Source organism: Protopterus annectens, chromosome 5.part1 (genome assembly GCF_019279795.1).
Source record: "Protopterus annectens isolate FY-2018-M chromosome 5.part1, PAN1.0, whole genome shotgun sequence".
Lineage (NCBI taxonomy): Eukaryota > Metazoa > Chordata > Ceratodontiformes > Protopteridae > Protopterus > Protopterus annectens.
The window spans coordinates 811726579-811748675 of NC_056736.1; the positions used below are offsets into that span (position 1 = coordinate 811726579).

Consider the following 22097-nt stretch of genomic DNA (forward strand, 5'->3'; position numbering starts at 1 on the left):
ATGTTAGTTGATAAATGGTAGTAATCTACCGACATAAGTAAATCCCTTCACATCTTGATGTCATTACAGAACAACTCACACACATTCTACTTAGGTACATTTTCAAGGAACAGTATGCACATATCTGCCATACATTTCTGATCTTACTTATTTTTCTTTTCCAGGATCAACACTTACCTTGATAATCCTGCAGGTACAAGTGTTGCAATACGGGCCTGACTCTGATGCTAGTAGTACACAGCCATTACATGGGTAATTAAAGGTTGTGAGTCTTGCCTGCCATCAGTTTTATTGTATGAACGTACATAGGATGAAGGTTGTATTCCATAAGTGGTCAGAATGTGTGCTATCTGTTGCCTCTTGGCTAGGGAGAGGGCATATTGTGCACACCAATATCTACCTACACCCACAACGGCTGCTGGTTCGCTCTCTAAGTCCCCATCTGAGTGTGGCTGTGCTGACCTGCCAGTGGTGGTGGAATGTGTGCACTTTCCCTTTGGTGTTCCTGTTGCAGCTGCTTTCTCAGGATAACATTATGTAGGAGAGTACAGACTGTGATAATTTCAGCACAACTACCGGGATCGTACTGCAGCCCCCCCCCCCCCATACATCTAGACATTGGAACTGTGACTTCAGCACACATGCTCTATGATATTTCTTGTTGAGCACATGCCTCATTATAGCATTCATCCATGGGTGGATATGCATTTATGATGGGCATTATCAGCCATGGTTTGAGTGCATACCCTGCATCCCCCAGTAAATGGCCTTGTGGGATATTCCCCAGGAAAACTTCTGGTAGAGATGTAAGTTGTGCCAGATATGAGAGTAGTGATACTTGCCAGTATTACTAGCACACACAATTCAGGATGATTCACTTAGCATTACACATGACCTGGCATTTAATAGAGTGGAAATCCTTTCTGTTTATGTAGAACCTTCCCTGTTCCCTGGGTAGTGCTTTGATCTCAATATGCATGCCATCTATGGCACCCAATACTTCAGGGAAGTGTGCTATGGGGAAGAAATCATGCAGAGTTGTAGTTCTGTATTCAGGAATATAGGGAAATATATATAGTCAATGGCAGGTCTATGCTATATGTTCGAACGCTTAATTGTTCGAACCACTAATGATCAACCGTTAGTGAAAATTTCCCATTTCCTACACTGTAGCGTGATCATGGAGTTGGTATATTTAAATAGTGGGGGGTGTGGGGGGGGTGTAGGGAGGCTTACCCCCATGCTTACACCCTTTATTTTTCTTTTTTGTTTAGTTTTTTGAATTTTTTTAAATATTCAAACATTTAAATGTTCGATCAATAAAGGTCAATCTTTAGTGATTTGAACATTTAAGCATTTGAATATTTAACATAGATCCCAATGGCATGCTGTAGCATAGCATTCAGGAATTGATGTAGGATCCTTGATGCTGATGCTTGGTTACAGCCCCAGCATATCCCCTGCTGTCTCTAGAAGGTTCCTATAGCTAAAATTCGGAATACAATACATACCTTGGACTCCACAGCTATTGGTTCTCCTTGGTTTGCCCTTGCTCTCAGTTTAGGATGAGAGAGATTGCAGAGTTCCTGGTGTGTGTCTTTCCACTCTGTAGCGCTCTACTATTTCCACCTCATATAGACCATGAAAAGTTAAACAGGCTAAACACCGTTCTCTTTCTTGCTCAATGTCTATCAGCAGCAATGGCAGCAGCATATACTTGAGCCCATTGCACAAACACATGCAGACGTGCAGCAGCAAACCCTAACATTTTTTCCCTCTAGTGTAATTTCCATGGCTGTATTCCAATAGGTTTTATAATCTGAGGCAAGAACTTGCACAAAGTTTACATAGTTGCTTTATAGCTTGTTGAATAGCTCCATCATCTTGGATTGTTTGATTAACATACAATTCAGCTGCTTATGCTGCAGTTAGAATGCCATGATGTTTACCATGTTTCATGCTTACTGAATATAAATCAGCAGTCTATCATGTGGGTGTCACACCACAACTTGCACACAGTTTTAGCAAGCCATGTAGGATTTATTGAATCCAGCCCATGCAAATATATAGCCGATAATTAAACCTGGGTTGTCTGGGCCCTAGCCAGAGGATTATCACTCTGTACTAACCTGCTGTGTATATGACAGATCTCAGTTACTGCTTTGCCAGCTTTCAAAGCCAGAAAAATACTTTGCGCTATTTTCTTCTGTAACTAGCAGTATATAGAACAGATAAAGCTCCATGAACTACAAAGAATTAAGATTTTATCTCCAGTTATTATCTTTATTAACTGTTCTTGATACTGATGCCAAGATTTGTCTCTCCAGCTTCACTTTCAGTGTGAATTCCTTGGCATCCATATCTCACATAATAAGCCAGTTATGATTGCCAATCCAATCATAATCCTCTATATTTTATGCAATTTCTTTTTTATTTGTAATATCAATTGCTTGCACAATCCTTAAACACAGCATTATCACACCATGTTTGCATTACTAACAAAAATACATGGACATTCCGCAGAGAGAGTTTTATTATACATGAGTAAGAAGTTATGTCAGTTTCTACATCCTACCTTCGTATTTAATACTGAGGTTACCATTACTGAGATCCTAATATTAATACAGACATAGTTCATATTCTTAAAGTCAGAAATAAGCTGCGTAACTCAAGAGGTGTGCGTGCTATTTTCCTCCATTTTGCATCAAACGTGCATACAAATCATGTCAGCTTCCACGTGTTACTTTGCTCAACTTACTCTGCACCTTAAGTTTGAGGATACTTTTCCTAGATTTATACAAAGATTGCTAAAACTCATAACTATGGAAAAAAACAAAACTGCGCAACTTGAAGTGTGTGTGTGTGTGTGTGTGTGTGTGTGTGTGTGTGTGTGTGTGTGTGTGTGTGTGTGTGTGTGTGTGTGTGTGTGTGCATGTGTGTGCACTTGTGTGTATGTGTGCACTACCCAGTAGCTTTTGTGTCATTTTTTACTACCATCCTATGCATACATGGATCCATACTTTTACTCTCGCTGCCAAGCCCATCTGCTTATTTACTACACAGATTATAAAATATGACATTTTCCCATAACTTTTTACAACCTTTAATACCTCAAGCACTATGCTTTTCATATACACTGTTCCACTGCATAAACACAGTAATTCATATCAGGTTGCAGATAACACATTGCTTCTTGTTGCTGAGGCTACCATTCTAAAAATATTAACATTAAATCTGCAAATTTTGATTAATTCATTATAAAATATAAAAAAAAAGAAAATTCATGCCTACAGTCATCAGTAACTTATATAAAGTACATCCCATTCTGTATCTTTCAAAAGTCTTTCAAAGCATAGATCTACAAAATTACTCAGGCTTGGGGGTGCATGATCAGTATCTATTGTTATTGCTACTATTCTTGAGATATTACCTTTAATGCGCAATTACCACTAATAGTCATAACTAAGGGGATAATACAGATGTAATCATATCAATCACCTCCTATTTCTTTCCACTGCATCTCTTACTGAATAGTGGAAAGCAAACCCAATCATAGCAATGCATTACAGCATGCTGACAGCAGTGTATAACACTCCCCTCCCACAAGCAAGCCACGAAGGAAAGGTAATAGTCCATATAGTCACACACTTCCACTCATTTCCCGCTGCAGTTTAAAGAGAAAGTGGCCATCCACCTTGAGTGACAGCAGTAACAATGACATACTGGTTAGGGGAAAGAGAAAATACCAATACTAATGCAGTTTAGCTTAATAATAAACACTAACAATGGCTGCCACCTACTCCTTCCCAATATGGACAACCAAAGAAATAAATGTAAGATGTTATATATATATATATATATTTATATATATATATATATATATATATATATATATATATATATATACTCACGTACATGATAATATATGTGTAGTAAGACAGTGCCATTTGAAGATATAGCAGTACAAAAATGTAAAATACAGATGTGAATGAATGCTTTTAACGTCAAATGACTATAAATTTGACAACCTTTTTTTGCCCTTCCCTGAGGAGCAATTACATCTGAGCTAGTTTATATAGCGGTAGGTGGTATGTGGATGAAGACTCCACATGCTGATTACAGGGAAAAAAAAAGGTTTTTCAAATTTATAAAATTTGTAGCAGCAGGTTGTTCTCAGTCACATATAGTTTCTGCAGACAGCCCACTGGATTGGAGCTGTGGCATACAGTAGCATACATTAACGAAATGCCTGGAGAAACCAATACTGGAACTTTAGTGTTGAATTAAGTAAAAATAACACATTTAGAGACACAGAGGTATTAGAATGGACCTGTCACATACAGCAAGATGCACCAACTCAAATCCCTGCAGAGAACAACATTTAAAATGTTAGCGATGGATTAAAAAAAGTACCACACATTGTTAGCAACACCATTGTTACATTGATACTGGAATGGACTGGTATACGTACTTTTGAATAATTAAAAAAAATGTTACACATACAGTATAGTAAAAATGTTGTTTAACAAGATACAACTTAATGTCTGCAGATACTTTCATTTAAAACTCTATTGTTAAATAAAAACTACTACTGAGTGAAACAATAAGAATGCAAAACTGAAGAGAAGATGCTGGCATCATTGCCTGCTGCTGTCGTGTTGTAGAGTTCAGAACACTGGCAAATTGTATTTTGTAAATACTATACTGCGGTGGTGGTGCTGCGGTAGCGTTGTTGCCCCATTCGATTCTCAGCTAGAGCGTCTTCTGTGTGGAGGCATACGTGAATGGGGCGTGCCTTCGTTGAAGGTTGTGCATCGAGGCTGGTAACCTGGTACGTAGAAATCCACTACCAATCATTAGCGGACCGGAGTTCCGCTGTAGTGACCCCTAACCGGGAAAAGCCGAAAGACACAAACAAACCATGTATTATACAATGCCTCCTCTAAAACGTGCACGCTGATTGGCCAGCCCAACCAGCGTGCCCGTTGTAAATCCCTCAATATGCTAATGGAAAAAGGTCCGGTCGCCCGGACTTTTTCCGTTAGTATAAAACACTGTCTCGCTATGTTAAAAGAGTTTAACATAGCGACACAGGTTTAAAAAAAGCAACGCAGATCTCCGTTGCTTTTTTTAAAGCTGTCTCGCTATGTTAAACTCCTTTAACATAGCAACACAGTGTGTAAAAAGCAACGGAGATCTTGCGATCTCCGTTGCTTTTTTTTTAAACCTGTCTCGCTATGCTAAATGAGTTTAACATAGAGAGACAGCTTTAAAATAAGCAACAGAGATCTCCGTTGCTTATTTTAAAGCTGTCTCGCTATGTTAAACCCATTTAACATAGCGAGACAGTAAAAAGCAACGGAGATCTTGTGTTCTCCGTTGCTTTTGCCCACAGCTCTGATGTACTGCGTAGGCATGCGCAGTACATCAGAACTGCCACGGAACACCAGACAGCTGCGGAAGGGCAGCAAAGAGGCATTATACAATGCCATTATTTAAGAAAAGTAATTATTTCTTTTCTTAAATAATGTCATTGTATAATAATAACCACTTCTGGGTGTGGGTAATGCTGTATTTACCCACGGTTGTCTTTGTTTGGTCTCGGGCCTCGGGACCAAACCACGCCAACCGTGGGTAAATCCAGCATTACCCACACCCAGGCGTGGGTTATTGCTATAATAACAAAATCAGTAAGTGGCTGTCCTGTAATCTCTCTTTCTGACCATATCACATTCCCCCCAAAAAAAGAAAAAAACACTTTGGAGACTAAACACGGTGTTGCAGAGGTCTTATGAGGAGCCAGTGAATAAGATAAAATTTATACGATTTGCAACAGACAAGATTTACAGGGTGGTGAGTAATGTGTAGCCTTTAATCAGAGATGGGAGAAAACTGAAGAAATGTTGGGCAAGAGGGAACTCTTATCAGTACCACATAAGCAAAATTTAAATTGATACAAAAATAACCTGAGAAAGAGCAAAAGAATATCATATTAATGGTGATCAGAGGCATGAAAGCCTTGAATTACAAGTTGGCTGTCTGTGGATACAAAAGAAACACATGGACAGTACAGGGAAGTTGTATATGTATGAGTATTTTTCATTTAATTTTCTAAAGTAAATATAATGACTTTCTCAAAACTGTTTTATTACTCTTTGAGTATAATGATTTTTTAATTGTTCACTTGCAGATCACCTGCTAAGCTACATGTATAATTTTGTTTACAATCTGTGGATGCACTGTTTAATAGACAAAAGGTTCATTGTGCATTATGGGTGAGCGTACTCTGATCCATGCTAGACATAAAGTCAGATTTCTTATCAAGAAAGTGCATATAATTCAACTGCATTCGTCCTAATTCTAATATATGAGTGTTCAGATCAATGCATTAATTTTGGTTAGGCACCATTCATGATTTTGCTTTAACTAATGACTGTTCCACAGTTCTGATATCATTTATTAACCTCATCTTTTACCTTTGTGCTTTATAATATAGAAGGCCGAATCATAAACCCTTCCCCAAATGGATACTAAGTTATGCCCAGTTTTAAATTTCTACCACTAATGCACTCCATATAAAATTAAGCATGCTTCGGGCATCATTACTTTTTTTTTTTTTTTGTTAAAAGAAAAAATATCTGGTTTGATGGCTGTTTATAATTAACCTGATTAGATTCAAGAGCTAACCATTTATTGACTGACTGAATGACTGAAGGCCCAGTTGCTAGAAAAAAAGAACAGTGCAGATAAAGCATACTCAGTTTTGAAATCATGACCCTATTCTTAGCTGGCTAAATGATGTGGCAGTTGGGTTCAGGTGCCTAGACAGCAAGACATTTCCCTGTGGTACATTTGATCAGAGACATATGGCTGAAGTGACATTCAGCTACAGAGAAATATGGCTGCTTGCAAATTCCCTGTGGGCAAAGAGAAGCACACATTGCCATGCTCACAGCTTCAATATATTTATGTTCCCTCTTTAAAACAGCAGTTCTAGTGCTTGTAAATTTCTTGGTGAGTTTAGGTTTTCTGAGTCAAATACTGCAGGTGCTATTACCTTGGGTTTTCTTATAGGTTGAGTGCCTGCAGAGCAACTCTGCCAAAAACCTCCTCAAAGGCTAGGTAAACTAGCAACAAATACTCATTTTCAAACCTGACTGACAGCTAGGCTATAACCTTGGTCAGTAATTTCAAAAGTTGCTTAAACAGACCATTTATACATTCAAAAATGTCGGGAGTGATTCATTTAGTGTTTGTTAACTGGATTGGACAGACTGTTACAAGGCTCTTTTCAGCAACTGTTGAGGTCATTAGAAAATACAAAAGACAACAAATTCCAACTCAAAGAGCCAAATTAATGCGCAGGAGAATATACATAGATTATACAGCATTCAATCAGATGGCAGTGACATACACAAGTGTGGCTCTGGCAGCATTATATATTAATCAAGTTCTGAAAAAAAAATGTAATTAAACAAAATATAAGCAACTATATAGAATTGCAAATGGTGAAGAAGAATATCGATCTCTGGAGTATTGTTAAATTTAATAGATGTGTCTTGTGTATTCAGTTATAGGGGAGCAACTAGACCCAGACATCAATACCCAGTACAAATGGAAGAAAAAATATAAAGAAATTTCGTGTTAGTCCATTAACAAAAAACATAAAGACACTAGAACACATGGGATGATGTAATACCTTGTACTGAATCAATATAGGTTTTGCAATAACTCGAGTTTTCAATCTGGTCTGAGACCTGCATAAAGAACCATTATGTTACTGGTGTTAGATATAGTGCCTAATATCATTTTGTGCCTAGAAAAGGAAGAACATCATTTATTTCCAGTTGGCTTAAAAAAACTTGAAAAATGCTAGTGTGAAAACATGCAGCTCAGACTACACATCAGAATTTGTGTGTGCATGTGTGTGTTTGTGCATGTGTGTGTGTGTGTGTGTGTGTGTGTGTGTGTGTGTGTGTGTGTGTGTGTGTGTGTGTGTCAGACAGAGAGAAAGGACTAAAAGTGTAGGAGACAGGTAGTCATGCTATGTTATAAAAAATAAAGTTTGGTATGTTCTATTATAGCTAGTGTCCACTTTGCCGTGAAGATTACACTCAGAGAAACTGTTCTGACATTTAATTAGACACTAAATCTTAGAACAAGAGATGTGTAAGGAGATCAATTAAATCCAGAGAGGGAAGTTAGTCTGTCTAAAAAGCAATATTTGTGAGACAGATGCTTTATTTAATAGAAAATATGAATTAAAAATAAAATCCAGTTCACATGATATTAACCATAACATCTATCACACAAAGTGCTTGTTTAGCAAACTAACAACTTAGAAAGTATAACTTCAAACAAGGCGCAGGGGTTTTTCTCATCGAATTACCAGGCACATGAGTCCACTGAGACAGGTAATGAGATGCCTGCTGAAGGAGCAATCACAGTGTTTACAATTAGGGTCTGAGTTAAGCTGACAGAAGTCACACTCACTTCAACATGTCACTTTCATTCCCACCCACCCAGAGTGTCATTTTACTTTTAAATATCCTGTAAATCCACAGTTCCAGTCTTGCTTCAGCTCCCAGGATAAACTACTCTTTGGATTTGTGTTCCTCTCTGACTTACATTGGATTGGGGAACTATGCCCCCAGCTCCTGGCTTATATTTAAATAAAGAAAGCTATGCCAGGGAAAAGAGACATCAGTATACACTAATGTTTTAAATTTTGCATCACTCATGCTTCTACAGATGTACAAGAAGCCTGCTTATAAAAAAATAGTGGGGCATCGGGTGCTGATTTGTCTATACATGGTCTAAACTCTTGGCTAGGCTTATAAGGGCCTCGGGGCCAATAGCCTAGTAACTTCCAATGATCCTGTTTGTCTAGTAGTATTCAGAAATCAGCACATATCAAACAAAAAGTTGAAAAAGGAATAGAAGAGTGTGTCTACTAATGCTCCAACCTTCTGTCACACACTTGCTTTCTATGGAATTACTAGCAGGTTAGAAAATCACTACACCAGGCTAGTATTCAAAAATCAGAATAAAGTAAAATATGAAAGAAAGAGAAATATGGTTTCCACTACTGTTTGTCTGACTCAGATGCTTTCTGTAGGTAGAAGCCATGTCAAAAAATTGTTTTAGATGGCCAGGATTCACAATCACCACAGAATAAAATATAAAATGAAAGAAACAAAACAAAAAAACTGTTTACTAATGTTTTAAAAGCTTTGCATTACTGATGTGCTTTCTAGAGTAGCAGCAGCAGTCAGGTCATAAAATGCCTGAAAGACTATCTTTTTCAATGAGTAAAATGCACAGATTGAACTAATGAATAGCTCACAGAGAGAGCTGTTGTCAGTACAACTGCAATTTGAGATGGAAGTTGGTCAACACCTTTGAAACTTCCTTCAGGCACTCTTCCCCCACCCCGTCTCATCCAAAAGTGACCATGCTCAGAAAGGCAAACCTGAAATGTAAACAAAGGCTGAATCAAAACCAAAAAAAATCCTTGGGATTGTTCCTTTAAGTATAAGGATGAATAGTCAGAGTTAATCGCATCAAGGAAGCTGGGAATCATCATTCCTATGCATAGAAAAGGTGTCATACAGAATCTTCATACATACCATCTAATTCATTTGTTTGATAATTCATTAAAAATATTCTCAGTCTTGGTTTTTTGGTATTTTTAGATTTCATTTAGATCAAGATCTCATACATGTGACTCAATTTTCCTTTTATAGTAATAGATCAGCCTTCTGCCTTCTGTGCGGAGTCTGCATGTCCTCCCTGTGGTCGCGTGGGTTTCCTCCGGGTGCTCCGGTTTCCTCCCACATCCCAAAGACATGCTGCAGGTGGATTGGACACTCTAAATTGGCCCTAGGTGTGCGTGTGAGTGTGCCTTCTGTGGAAGGTTGGGCGCCGGGCTGGCAACTCGACACCGTAAAACTCCACTGCCATTCAATGTGCGGACAGGTGATCCGCTGTGGCGACCCCTAACCGGGATAAAGCCGAAAGAAGAAGAAGAAGAAGTAATAGATCAGCCTTCGTTTTCTGTTTTATGTTTGAAGATATGATTGAGACTCATATATTGGCAAGATCACAGAAGCTTTTATGGATCTGAGGCTGAATTTGTCTTATAAGATTAGAATAAACTCTTACTAGCCATGAGGAAAACGGGAATAGATAAACATTTAATTATGTTATTTGAGGGTCTTTACTCCTAAAATTAGGACGGAGTGAAATTATCTTCTTAGGATCATAATTTTAAACTGGTAAATATTTTAGGCATGCATGCATATTGTCTCCTTAGGTTTTTGCAATTAATGCTAATTACTTTTTCTTCTTTTTTATGCCATTTTCCCCCATGCCTGTTAACCACTGAGAGTTCCCCAAGTGGAATCAAGCCCATTTATTCCTCCATGATGAACAGTCCTCAAAAGTGCTGAGTTGAGAGCCATCCAGAGGCAATGTCATTGTCTCCTCACCAGTATCCCAGATATTAAAACATGTAAATGCCCTAAATCTAACAGCTGGTAAAGGTCAAGCTACCTACATCATAGCGGGGATGTAAAACAACATTCTTTGTGGTTGATTTCTCAAATAAACTTGTTATCTGGCCTGCTGTCAGTCAGTGGCTTCATGGGTTGAAAACTCATTTTTGGGATACTTATGCAACTGTGCCTCTTGTCTAAGGGACAGTGGCATTATACTTTCTGTTCTATCATACCTTCCTCACAGGCTGGGCTTGAACATCCTCTATTGACAGTTTTGTCCAGAATTTGAATCAGTAATCAGTCTGAGGTTGCCCAAATCCCAGTTGAAACTTTACCCATGTATGCCACTGAAGCTGGAATGTTTAACATGATAGAAGACACTGGAGATGCCCCTAATATTAGGGAAAAGACCTAGCCAGTACGAGGCTATGCATATGTTTATCATATTCTGCCTACTAGTTATATTACTTTGAGATGCCAAATGGAAGATACCAAATTCTTTAAACAATAAAAGAATCTTATGATACATATGAAGAAACATAAAATGACTATGTGCAACTGGTCATACAAAACTTGACCAATTTATTGAAAAGGAGACATCCTGAAAAAGTTAATTCATATTTATATCTAGGTCTAACATTCAAAATGAAAAGATCCTGGCACATGCATATGGATTGTGTAAAAGCTAAGAAAAGTAAGGTGACTACAGCATTTTGGTGAATGGATTCTAAACTTGGTGGGTTGACTTTGTCCTCTTTTGATTCAAGTTATAAAACATAAAATTTACCCACTAGTCACATTGCATCTTGGGATATGGGGCAATGGTAAAATGAAAGATCTGCTTTGTTTTATAGATTATTGAGGGACATATTGAGATTGCACTGTCCTTCCGACTCAATTATTTTATAAGAGAATCAGGCATAACACATGAGATTGCCTCAAGGGCCTCTCAGATAGCATTTTTTGTAGATTAAGATGACTATGAAGGAATATATAGTAAAATATATTGAATTTTAAACAAATGATATCACATGAATGATTTATTTAAGTGCTTTCTTTATCTTCTGTGCTCAATATTTAATCAAGAATAATAATAGCACAGTTTATTTATAAGATGCATCTTCAAATACTTCTCAAACAGTATACATGAAATACAAATTTGAAATTCAGTACAGTAGTCTAGGGTTCTCAATATAAAGGTTTAGTTCAAAAGGTGCGAACTTGTATCTACTATATGCAAAGTGTTTAAGAAAGATTTGCTGCACGTCTTACTTGATTCTCCCGCACATGACAAGATAAGAAACAGAATACATAACAAGCTTCTTTATGCAAATTACAAAGCTGAAATATTGCATTAGAAAACAAGAATGAGTGGTCTTTCAATTTAAGTGTTTCAGCCACTACCCTTAATATAAAGTGGTAGTATTCAAAAATGAAGAAATAACTGAGAGTCGATTATTGAATATACTTATGTTAGTCTTTTATGATATGTCAGCTGTATTTATTGATATATGAAGTGTATGCAATACATTATTTATTTATACATGGTTTATGTAAATTATATTTGACTGAAGCAATGTGTTGGCTGAAGCACTTTGCAGAAATCAAAGCAAAAAATCCAAGATGTTCCATATGTTGGACATGTGCTCCCTTCATTTGGGAATTTTCAAAAGTCATGTTATCAACCTGCTTCATCTCCCAAGGTTAAAATAGGGAATGAAAAATATCAGCTAGGTTTCAGTGTTTCCACTATAGTATAATTTCTGGCTGTTATTGTTCTGCTCATATGGACTGACTGGTATTAGGAATGAAGTAATGGGGTATAATTTTAACAATGCACAACAATTTTCACAGTGCAAATGAGTCAGACAAAATCTGAATCAGAAAATTTTATTGAATTGCTTGATATATGTTGGTGTGGCAGTTTTATGAGTAAATGCTAGCAACTCTCATTGGATATGATATTGTGCATATTTCACATTCTGGTGCATATTTCAGTGGTCATTTATGTGATTTGTGCCCACCATTAACTTCATGCATTTAAGCACATAACACATTGCCTGCAAAAGCCAGTTTATTTCTATGTGTGAAGTGACAACAGTCTTGCTGTGTCTTGAGGTTGTCTCACAAGAAGATGGGAACTTAAATATTCCCATCTGATACCTGATGCAATAATGTGGTGAAAGACTGCTGGATGAATAAAAATGCATACACAAACACATTGGTGCCCACACATTTACTAATCTCTCAGCAGCTAATTTTGATAATGGTCTTGCTTTAAGTTGCATTTTTAGGCTTCAGTTTTCTGATAGTATTTGAATTGCAGTTTGACTTGCACTACTTGCCAGTTTCAGCATATAATCTTTTTTACAGTATTATGTTTTCAATTTTGACATAGGTTCTCTTAGTCTTGCAATGCTAACATGTTTGTATGCCTTGAATCGATATACTATACTGCTGTGTACAATGAGAAAAAAAGTTGGATGTGACCAATTTTTTCTTTGTGTTAAATGTATATGATGTTGAATAGTCCCACAATCAACAGCTGGTGAGCCTTCAGAAGCACAAGTAAATGGTTTTATGGCCAAATACTTTTGTTTATGGGTTATGCCTGAGAGTTTGTATTTACTAGTGCATGTTTATATTTAATAAGGCAGTTGTGTAGCTAGAATTCATGCTGTGCATAGACCAATCTTGACATGAAATGAAATTATTACAGCCACAGAAATATAACACATAATTATACAATGACAGCTGTAATGAATTTTTATTAACCAATTATCCAAACATTCAGAACGCTTGCTAGTAATTACAATGCAATAACAGTTGTTTCACAATAAAACAGATGCCATAATAAGTAATAATGTTGAACAACATCCATTTCTAGATTGAAATGTAAAAGCAAATATGTTGCCAAGATTTAACCAGACATTTTCATTTGGAAGGTAAAAAATCTGCATGGAGTTTGCCTGTAAAAATAAGAGTAATGTAAATTCTGTTGTGATATAACAGTATGTGAAATGCAGACCTTTTCAGGAAAGAGTACTATCATTCTAGTGAGTCATCATAACACTTTCTCAGGAATTAGTTCAAGTTGTGAATTGTTGTATCTTTCTATGTATACTTCATAGAAACAAAGTTAAGCAGGCTTTCTGAAAGCGTTTACATTCCCTGGCTGTCAGATTCATGTCTTAGCAGTGAGAAGGATACCATTCTACCAAGCAGTACACACACATCACTCCTATTGTATAACCTTTTAAATGGCAGCAGGCTGTCAAGTGAAAGCTTGTATTTTTCCTAAGACATGATATGCATTGTACAGGAGCAAAACAGAGGAATGCAAGAGAAGAGCCAACTTTAAATTAACAGACATCTATGCCATAGGGCTGCAGAGATGATATGTTTCCATGCACCAAAAAGTCAGCTGTGTTGTAATATATATGCAAATAATCTGCAGAATATTAATAAGAATGCTAATGATGTTCTTAGACAGCCATATTGCAAATTAAGGGTATCTACAGAAGATATGTTGCACTCCAATTCTAAAATGTGCATCAACAAAAGGGAATACTTTATGATTCTATTGGGGGAAAAAGAAAAGAAAATTAAAATCCACCACACATGAACACATATAAAGATTGGACTAATCCTTTACCATATTGCAAGAAATGACTGTTTGCTTCTACTGTATTGCAGCTGCGCATTAATCTTTCTCCTTGTTACTGGTGAGTGCATACACGTTTTAAATTTATGTGTATGTGTGTGTGTACCTACACCAAACATACACACACACACACACACACACACACACACACACATATACAAACACACATACACACACTATCTTAGGTCAATAAAGCATAGTAATGTACAAGACAGTGGTGCAACCAGTACTACTGTACGGTACAGAAACATGGGCAGTAAAGGCAGAGAAGAGAAGAAAAGCAGAGGAGATGGAAATGAAATGCCTGAGAAGGGTGGTAGGATGCATGTTTTGGCACAGATGAAGAAATGAGGACATAAGAACAGAAGCCAAAGTGGCTCCAATTGCAGAAAAGATCAAAGAAAACAGATTACAGTGGTTTGGGCACATGTGTAGAAAAGCACAAGGTAATCTGGTGTAGAAAATGTGGGACAGAGTAGAAGAAGGTAAAATGAAATGAGGGTATCCAGCAAAGAGGTGGATGGACTGTGTGAAAGATGATCTTTGACAGTCAGGCATGAGTGTCGAAGAAGGCAAGAGTATGGCATTGTATGGAGACAGAGATGGTGATGGTAACCCGACATCCTGACCCTATGTAGAGAAATGGGAAAAGGGGGTGTTGATGATGATGATATTTATATTTACCCACAAAATGAACCCAAGATATTAGGTGTGAAAAAACACTCAGCTTGTTTACTTTGTGGATATTTAAAGCATCTCAAAGTTTGAGAAAATAAACAAAAATTATACACTGACAGAACAATTCATCATCTATAAAGATATCAAAAAGTTAGCTACTCGCATTTACTTTTTTACAGAATAACTAAATCCACTGTTGCAACCATTAAACCACATTTCACACACACAAGAAATGCAAAACCAAAACGCACAACTCTTCTAAAAATTAAACCTAATCAAAATCCTCACATCTACACACACACACACAAACACACACACACACATACACACAAACACACACACACACACACACACACACACACACACACACACACACACACACACACACACACACACAAAGAGACACAAATATGTATAGAAATAACGTGCAAAAATAAGTTGAGTTCTAACAATTTCAGTAAAATAAATAAAAGGCATTAATTAATAAATAAACAAATAAACAGCAAATATAAATAACATCAACATTCACAACACTAAAATGGTTATTCTTTATATAAAGTAAACATAACAATCATAAATGTGTCCAGCAGTTACAAAGAGATGTCTATAGTACAAAATTATGTAATAAAATCAGAAATACACATAAAATGTCTACCACATTCAGAATATTACATATAGTATAATAAGCACAGGAAATCATATTAAAAGCTACATTGACTCAAGCTTGAAGATCAAAAATAGTTCTACCTGTTAAGAAATGGCGTTATCTTTGCACTGTCAGAGAAGACAGAGACAAGACACTGTTGAAGACAAAATATGACCAAATAAAATTTGCACATACTAAGGAAAATAAATCTGCAAAGCAAACAACCACAGTAATAAAAAGAAATCTATAAAAAGTGCAAAATAAATATTGCTTCCAATTACTAGCAGCTGTAAAAAAATTGCACTGACTTCACAGAAGAAGATGCAAGATTCAACAAAAATACCACAGAAAGATGCTTAGAATGAGAGTAATATGAAAGCAAAGACTGGAAACAAAATATAAACACAAGGAAAATTTGATCTGCACTAAAGCAGCACAAGACTGACATTGAGGCTTTGTTTAAAAAAAGCAGTTGCAGTGTCTGACAAGTTGGCAGATGGTTTCATAAAAGACACAACCAAGATAAACCAAGCATGCTCAAAAAGTTCCGAGAAGCCAGTTTGAGATTCAACTTTTACCTTCTTGCTTTTATTGCTGGCATGGCTGTGATAGTGGATAAACCTTGGTTTTACAACCTAAGAGAAGCCTGGAAAGGATTTCCAAAGCAGAGCATGTTACCTTCTCAGTACTGGTATTACATGATCAAACTGGGTTTTTATTGATCACTTTTGTTCAGAGTTGCAGCTGATGTAAAAAGAAAGGATTTTAAAGAGAAGGTGATTCATCATGTAGCAACAATAGTCCTTATTACCTTCTCAGGGTGGGCCAATTACATCCTTGCTGATTCTCTGATTATGGCTCTACATGATGCTTCATACTATTTCATAGAGTCTGCAAAGATGTTTAACTATGCAGGTTGGAAGAATGTATGCAATGGAATCTTCATCGTGTTTGTGTTGGTCTTTATAATTACGAGGTTAATCATCTTCCCATTCTGGATCTTGCATTGTACTTTTGTGTATCTGCTTGAATTATATCCTGGATTTTTTGTCTACTATTTCTTCAATGCAGTGTTAGTCATATTGCAGATTCTTCACTTTTTCTGGAGCTGCCTTATCCTTTGCTTGGTTTATAAGTTTTTAACTGGAAAAGTGATAGAACATAAGAGGCGCGATAGGAAAGAAACAGATATCTCAGAGGATGAAGATGAAGTAAAGAAAAATGGGACACTTTCTAATGGTCACACGGTACTGAACAACAATCACAGGAAAACAGACTGATGGACAGAGTGTTATGGAGGGGTCCCTAACCCCTTAAAGATCCTATGTAACTGGGGAATTTTTGTTTACTACATTACAGAGAACAAGATAGGAGACTAACCTGATATTGAAAAAAAAAAAAAAAACTCCAGCTATTCTCTCTCATTTCATCTACTAAGAGGTTTTCTTCGCTTGACGTACAAAACCATGTCTGACCCAGCTCTGTTAGAAATGCTATATGTAAAGAAATTCCAATCCCTCCACACCACATGTTCCAGAGACCTCAACCTCATTACTGCAATCAACAGAACATGCTGGAGGGAAAGGTTCATATCCCAGAGACTGCCCATGCTCTGGAATAGACTTCCCATACATGTCAAGCAGAGCACCTCACTGGTCCTCTTCAAGAGAAATCTTGATGAGTGGATGGGAAATAGAAAGTTGACCCCAGGGATCAATCCAGTGGCTCTGCATGATAGAGGCACTGGGAACTAATACCGAGTGGCAAGATGGTAGGGCACCTATATGGGCTAGGCTTGTAAAGACTCCAGGGCCATTAGCCTAGCACATACCTATGAACCTATGAACCTAAAAAGCTACAAAAGATATAGAAAACATAAAGTACACAACAATAATAGCTGTATCAGCAAAACATTTTACAGAAGAATAAACATGCATACAAAACACAGACGAACCAAATACTTCAATATCCATAATATGATTACTAGCATAAAAGCATGACACCACAACAAAAAATGATTTAACACTGAAAAAAGAAATAAAATACCAAACACAGACAAAGAAAATGCAACCAGTTGACAATAAAGAAAAAATAATTATCTGAAAGAAGACAAAACAAGTAATTGAAACCACAAAGATAAAATGACAATGCACGCTCCATCCAATGACAGCTGTAACAAGAAATGAGCAAGAAGAAACAATGAATACAAAGAAAACATAAAAAAGAAAACATATGCAAGAAGGAATAGATTCCAAAGACGATTATAATGAAAAACAGATGCTCCTGAGCTACCACAAAAGGACTAATACAAAATATAAATGAACTGAAACATATGCACACTCTGCAATAAGCACATGAATTATCTGAAAAGAAAACACACTAGTAGATGTACAGATAATGCAATACTATCTAAAGATATCCCAAGAGTAGACCTACATAATGGAGCTATTATTTTATATATATATATATATATATATATATATATATATATATATATATATAAGCAAAAATAATGGGATTACAACAATTAAAAGAAAAATGAAAAACAAAATTAAAGAGAAAAGGAAACAAAATCAAATATCAGAAATGAGCTTAAAGTTCAAGTTATTGGAAGATGTTGAAACAGTATGTATTCTGTCCCTACAACAAATGAATCCAAGTAAATTTAGTGTGTATCATATGAGCACTCTATGGGGGATTATGAAGCAGCAAAGAAATGAAACAATTAAGGGCAGACAGAGTGGTGCAGCTGTTAGCGGTGTCACCTCAGAGCAAGAGGTTCTCCAGTTCGATCCTCGGCTGGGGTGCCTTCTGTGCAGAGTCTGCATGTCCTCCCTATGGTCATGTGGGTTTCCTCCAGGTTCACCGGTTTCATCCCAAAGACATGCTGTAGGTGGATTGGACACTCTAAATTGGCCCTAGTCATGAGTGTGTGCATGTGTGTGCCTTCCATGGAAGGTTGGGCACTGGTCTGGCAACTCGACACCGTAAAACTCCACTGCCAATTATGAGCAGACAGATGATCTGCTGTGGTGACCCCTAACTGGGAAAAGCCAAAAGAAGAAAGAACTGAAACTATTAAATATGCAAGATATAATATCAAACCAAATAGGTGAACAATGCTTTCAATTAAACCCCCCTCCCCAGCAATTACAGATACCAAACTGACAAAAATAAATAAATCAATGACCTTGCAAACTGATATTGAAGTATTTCCAAAGAAACCAACCACAATGTATAGACTGCTAAGCACTTTTGTTCAATTTTTTTGAACTTCTTTGGAGCTAATACAAGCAACTTAAAGGCAGTATTTATACCCAAAAGGGGTTACTTAATTAAATTGCACACATGACTTCATCATTTAATCAATCAATTATTTAAAAGCAATAAAATATTGAAATATTTAAAGACTAAATCTATGTTACAATGTGTATATATCTATAAATCTTTAAATGTTTAGAAATATATACAAAAATAGTTAAAAGAATTTACATCAAATATGTATTGACTTTAACAAGCACTTAATGTTTTTGCTTTCATTCAAACCTGGAAATTTATTAACTTGCACCTTTGTGTATCCATTTCGTTCACCTCCAACCTGTTATCCAAATTCCCACCAAACAAGCTGTAAACTACATGTTCAAGCACAAAGAAAGAAAACTTGCGAAAACTTTGACAAAAGGTAGCATGTTTACCTAATGCATTTGTGAAATCTTTACTTTAGTTGCCAAGACATGCTCATAAATTCTCTTTGATAACTTCATGTTGGTTTTAACTCTCCGCCTTTTGCCTTTTCCCAGTTAGGGGTTGCTGCAGTGGATCACCGGTCTGTAGATTGATTGGCAGTGGTATTTTCATGGTGTTGAGATGCCAGCCCAGTACCCAACCTTCAGAGGAGGCACACACATACAACACACACTTACCTGCATGTCTTTAAAACTCTCTTGACCACAGGGAGGACATGCAGACTCCGCACAGAAAGAACTCCAGCCGAGAATCGATCCGGAGAACCTCTTGCTATAAGGCAACAACACTAACTGCTGCACTACTATGGCTCTTTCCTGGTGGTTTTATCTATATAGTAGAAATTACAAGACTCACGTGTAGTGAGGTATACTACCATATCTGTATTGCAAGTAAATCTTCTCTTTTCCAAATCTGTTTTTGTGAGTGTTTTAATATAACATTTAACCCTTCATTAATATATCTACAGTACCTGCAATTTTGACATTTAAACATTTGATTTCTACTTTCATTTAACCTATCTTATGTTTTTTTTCAAACGTAGCTTTAAGAATACAATTTTCTTATATGTAAATTTGGGCTCAACATCTAAACCAGAAAATAAATCAGTTGCATAGTGTAATTTTCCACTTGTTACTTACTGACTTTTTAATATCTTGGAGTTTCAAATATATAGGGAGAAGGAAAGCTCGCAAGTTTGTCTGATCTTTCTTTTGAATATGTTCCTTTTTGAGTCCTGTCATTATTATGGAAGAAAATTTTGTGTCTTAAACTAGCAAGTTTAGTTCTTCATGTGAGTAAACTCTTTCAAGAAATAACATCTTCAATGTTTTAACTTCTTTTTGAAATGTAATGTTGTTACTTGTAAGATGGTACAGGCAAACAATAATGCAAACAAAAACAACTCCCTAAAAACAGTGCCTTTAGTAATAGGAACTCCCTAAGCTGATGTATGACCAGGAACAGCTTGTCTGATTCAAAATGGCAATCAATGGCCCTATAAGGAATTGATTGCTATTATTATTATTTTGCTATTTAACAGTGAAGGCTGTGGTAACTGTATTACCTTCTTCTATTGCAGGCTAGTTATCTGCTTTTTTGAACACAACTGTCTCAGAGGTATTGCTAGAGAGGGGCAAAGTTGGCCGATGCCCCATGTTCATGATGTCAGGGGAAGTGCAATCTTCATTACCTGCATTCAGTTTCTGAATGTGCGTAATGAACAAACTGAAGACCGTTACTGCTACATTTGCAGGTTAATACTTTAATGAAACTCAGAAATTAATGTGAGCAAAGCATTATCTATTAAGGCCGAAGCATGAAGCACTTGATGTTCCTCGTTAGCCGTAGTAAGCTAAAAGTTACATTACAGTTTAAAGACCATAAGTATGAGAGGATGTTTGTTTTTTTTGGTCCTCAGGTTAAAGATTTGGGTGCAGCAGATCAGGGAGTGGCTCATGCCACTTGAAGACCTAGCTATACCTCAGAACTGTTTGCTTTGTGAGAGGAAGCAAATTTGCAGGTGTCATGGTGAATTGCCGTACCAAGTACTTGTGATCTAGTGAAGTTTGTAGAGATTGGATAATTAGATATTTTTCTATTTAATTGCTGAGACCTGTGAACCATTGTCCTACATTTGACTAGGCTATGTAGACATTTCCATCATGCATTGACGGGGTGCTAAGCATTCTGTAGGTGTATGTATTTTACATTGAATTCAAACTACAACCTTATTATTCCTCTTTTATATTCCTTGTACTAAAACCATGACTTGATTCACATCTTGAAGTCGCTGCCTTGGAGATATTGCTGACATTCTTACATTCCTCCAACTCTTTGTAGGTATATTATTTTCTTTGGACTTTTTCTCTTCCTTGCACTCCTTGTAGGTTTGTTATTTGCAAGTGCCAGTGGATGGTTACTGAAATGTATTTTACTCAAGATACCTTTTGACTAAGCAACTACCTATATTTGATGACAAGTTATATATAGATGCATCATCTCAACATGGAAGAAAACTCAACCTGTATCCCTCCTGTTACCAGCCCAATACCAAATGGTATCCTCAGGCAGTGTAGCAACAGCCAAAGGCTAACAGGCAATAATGTATTACTAAATATGCATGCATTGCATTCTATTAGAGATATTTGTGTTTGCATAACATGAAGACCACTCTATCACACAGAAAAATATTGCATGAGCACCACACAATTTCATCTAAACATACTAAATCCACCATATCCAATTTGAGTATATTTTAATTTGCACCCTATTTTTTTAATAGATACACTCTCAGTATAATAGACTGTGTGCAATATACAAGGATTTTATTGATAAAATAAGTGGTGCCTTGTTAAATATAAAGTTAAGAGTTGTTTAGTCTGTGAGTATAAGGACTGTAGTATTAGTTATACTGTAAATGGGCAACTGTTTAGGCCATATTATCAATGGTACTGTTTCTGATTATTTTGGCAGCAATAAGGACGACTTCAATCCAAATGGAAGGGACCTTTTAATAGTGATGACCAAAGACTAAAACAAACTGCAAGCACAGGCGTTCAGGTGAAAACAATACTGAAGATATACTATATAATCAGATTGAAATGTGTTGCAATAAAAGCTAATTTATTAGGAGACAATAAATAATAAGTGCTTTTATCTAAAAATCATACAGACGTCTTCAGATAATAGTAATAAAACATGTGATGTGCCTTATATACCAGCTGTTTATGGAATATAAATATAAATATCATAATATTTTTGCAGACATTGACAAACTTTGCACAACTATACAACAGAGCAAAAGTAAGAAACTGGAAAAGGACTGTTTGGATTATTCTAAAGATACAGCATACCCTCGCCCACC

General features: G+C 36.5%; 1 pseudogene; it reads left to right on the forward strand.

Moving 5' to 3' along the window:
• The window catches only part of LOC122803276, a 64762-nt pseudogene extending 47995 nt beyond the window's left edge, over nucleotides 1-16767 (forward strand).
• Nucleotides 16768-22097: the final 5330 nt, after the last annotated feature.